This window comes from Bos indicus x Bos taurus, unplaced genomic scaffold, assembly GCF_003369695.1.
Source record: "Bos indicus x Bos taurus breed Angus x Brahman F1 hybrid unplaced genomic scaffold, Bos_hybrid_MaternalHap_v2.0 SuperScaffold_100126, whole genome shotgun sequence".
NCBI lineage: Eukaryota > Metazoa > Chordata > Mammalia > Artiodactyla > Bovidae > Bos > Bos indicus x Bos taurus.
Window position 1 is genome coordinate 117508 of NW_020867066.1, and position 3045 is coordinate 120552.

General features: G+C 46.7%; 1 pseudogene; it reads right to left on the reverse strand.

The window, feature by feature from the left end:
• Nucleotides 1-1579: 1579 nt before the first annotated feature.
• On the reverse strand, nucleotides 1580-2006 carry LOC113888427 (annotated as a pseudogene).
• Between the last annotated feature and the right edge of the window lie 1039 nt (nucleotides 2007-3045).

Consider the following 3045-nt stretch of genomic DNA (forward strand, 5'->3'; position numbering starts at 1 on the left):
TTCTTTGGGAATGGAATGAAAACTGACCTTTTCCAGTCCAATGGCTACTGCTGATTTTTCCAAGTTTGTGGCATATAGAGTGGAGCACTTTCACAGTATCATCTTTTAGGATTTGAAATAGCTCCACTGGAATTCCATCACCTCCACTAACTTTGTTCCTAGTGATGCTTCCTAAGGCACACTTGACTTCGCATTCCAGGATGTCTGGCTCTAGGTCAGTGATCACACCATCATGATTATCTTGGTCGTGAAGATCTTTTTTGTACAGTTCTTCTGTGTATTCTTGCCACCTCTTCTTAATATCTTCTGCTTCTGTTAGGTCCATACTATTTCTGTCCTTTATTGAGCCCATCTTGGCATGAAATGTTTCCTTGTTATCTCTAATTTTCTTGAAGAGATCTCTAGTCTTTCCCATTCTATTGTTTTCCTCTATTTCTTTGCATTGATCACGGAGGAAGACTTTCTCATCTCTCCTTGCTATTCTTTGGAACTCTGCACTCAAATGGGCATATCTTTTCTTTTCTCTTTTGCCTTATTTTCTCTTCTTTTCTCAGCTATTTGTAAGGCCTCCTCAGACAACTATTTTGCCTTTTTGCATTTCCTTTTTTGCGGGTGGTCTTGATCACTGCCTCCTGTACAGTGTCACGAACCTCTGTCCATAGTTCTTCATGCACTCTATCAGGTCTAATCCCTTAAATCTATTTGTCACTTACACTGTATAATCATAAGGGATTTGATTTGAGCCTTAGTTCATCACAAACCTATGAGGAGTATTCCCAAGGTGTAGTTTGCTGGGAAGGAAATCCTGGGAACTATACATGATGAGCAGCTCGGCAGTAACTTCAGGAGTTGCTCCAGCAAAAGAAAGCTCAGGAAGCTCCAGGTTAATGGCCAAGCATGGGTGTGTCACATGGCTATGACTGGAGCCTTCCTGTGCCTGGTGTCTGAGGTGTGTGTGTGAGCTCAGTCGTGACAACTCTTTGGGACCCCATGGAAAGAGGAATGGGATTCTCCAGGTAGTAATACTGGAGTGGGTTGCCATTTCCTCCTCCAGGGGCTCTTTCTGATCCAGGGATCAAAGTTGTGTCTCTTGGGTCTCCTGAACTGACAGGTGGGTTCCTTACCCCTAGCACCCCCCTGGGGTTTTGAGGAAATTGGTCTTATCATCCAGGTGCTTCCCAGGTGGCTCAGTGGTTAAAAAAAAAAAAAAAAAAAATCTGCCTGCCAATGCAGGAGAAACAGGAGATTCAAGTTTAATCCCTGGGTCAGGAAGTCCGCCTGGAGGAAGAAATGGCAACCCATTCCAATATTCTTGCCTGGAGAATCCCTTGGACAGAGGAGCCTGGTGGGCTATAGTCATAGGGTCACAAAGAGTTGGACATGACTGAGCACAGACTGAGCACAAGTGCCTATGATATCTAGCATCAAGACATGCAGAGGTGTAATGTAATGAGACTCCCCATAAACAGCAACTGCCCCTTATTCTGCTCTGCATGGCAGAATGTGTTCTTATTTAACTATCACGTTTACTTTTTTAGTATATAAAAATTTATTACTATCATGCTTTCATCATCAAAATTTATGAACTTGGTCTTTCCTTCTTGCCTTTGTATAAGGCCAAAAGAGAGATACTGGCTACTTTGACAACCTTAAAGTGAACTCCAGGAATGTCACCATCAGCATGACCTTAGTGACTACATCCAGCGACCAGAATTTCATAGTTTTCCTCAATAAAATTTAAACAACCATCATTGAGTACAAAGGCTGTGATTTTTTTTTGGCATTCTTGATGAGCTGAACCCTGATGGCAGAATTTGGTTGTTTGACTTCAACCCCTACTTTTTCAAGCTCAATTCCCTTTTCATGAGAAGTACCTCCAAAGGGGTTGGCCCTCAGGGCTGTGCCCAAATGGGCTTTCTTGTACTGTTTATCATGACCAGAAGTGTCTGGTCTCGTCAATGGCTACAGAGCTTCCTGGCAGTATGAAGGTCGTGACACTTGCCCATCCTACTGGTGCCATGGGCCTAAGTGAAAGACTATCATGTTTAATTTTAATGCAAGCTCAGAGGGTATTAGGACCACTATCTTACAGACAAGGAAACAAGCCTACAGAGCTTAAGGACCTTGATCAATGTCATACAACTCCTAACTAACAAATGATTCTGAGCACAGGCTGGTGGGACCACAGTCTGTCCCCACTCCTCCCATGTCTCAGCAGGACCCAGAGGTCTCCCTGCCCAAAGACCTGCTCGGTGGCTTCAGCCTGACCCCCTGGTGGGTCCGTGTGGTCCCTTCAGGCGCCCACACCACCTATGTTCCTGGTGCCCCTGACTCAGGTCCTTCCTTCTTCAGGGAAGCCCTAGAGCCCCACGGTTGGCAGGAGGCTGCAAGCCAACTCCCAGAGTTGGGTCAGGCCAGGTTGTGAGGAGAATCAGGAGAGAAGCAGGAAGGTGTGAGTTCATGGTCAGCACCTTCCTTTGACCTGGAACCTCCCTCTCTTCTCCCTGACACTTCCTGCCCCTCAGGGAAGCTCCTCTCCATGCCCCCACCCCACAATTACAAATGCTCCTGTAGCTCTGCTGTGGGTCAGAGTCACCAGGGGAGGGGGAAGAATGCAGAGTCCTGGGCTCCAGCCCCAAAGATCTGATCCAACATCCCAGTGGATTCTGATGCAGGGGGTCCTCTGAGCACATTCTGAGAAGATTCTAACAGATCTGCCACTCACAACTGTGAGCCCTGGGTCAAGAGTATAATGAAGCCCATCCTATATGTTTAAATATTTTAAAGTTATAAATCAAGCTAACACACTGTCAAGTACACCTTCGTAACCACCTGGCAGACTGGAGTTCCTGGACCCCGGAGTTTGGAGCCAGAAGGCAGGACAGCAGAGGGAGGGGCCAACCCAGTCCCCAGCCCTCCCCCTACGCTTCCCACCTCTGGCTCTGACCCTCTTTGTGCCCTGAGGAATCTGCTGCTCAAGCAAGAGCATCACAGCCTTCAATTTCAAGCTCAGGCCACCCTCTTCTGCTCCACAACAGCTGTATC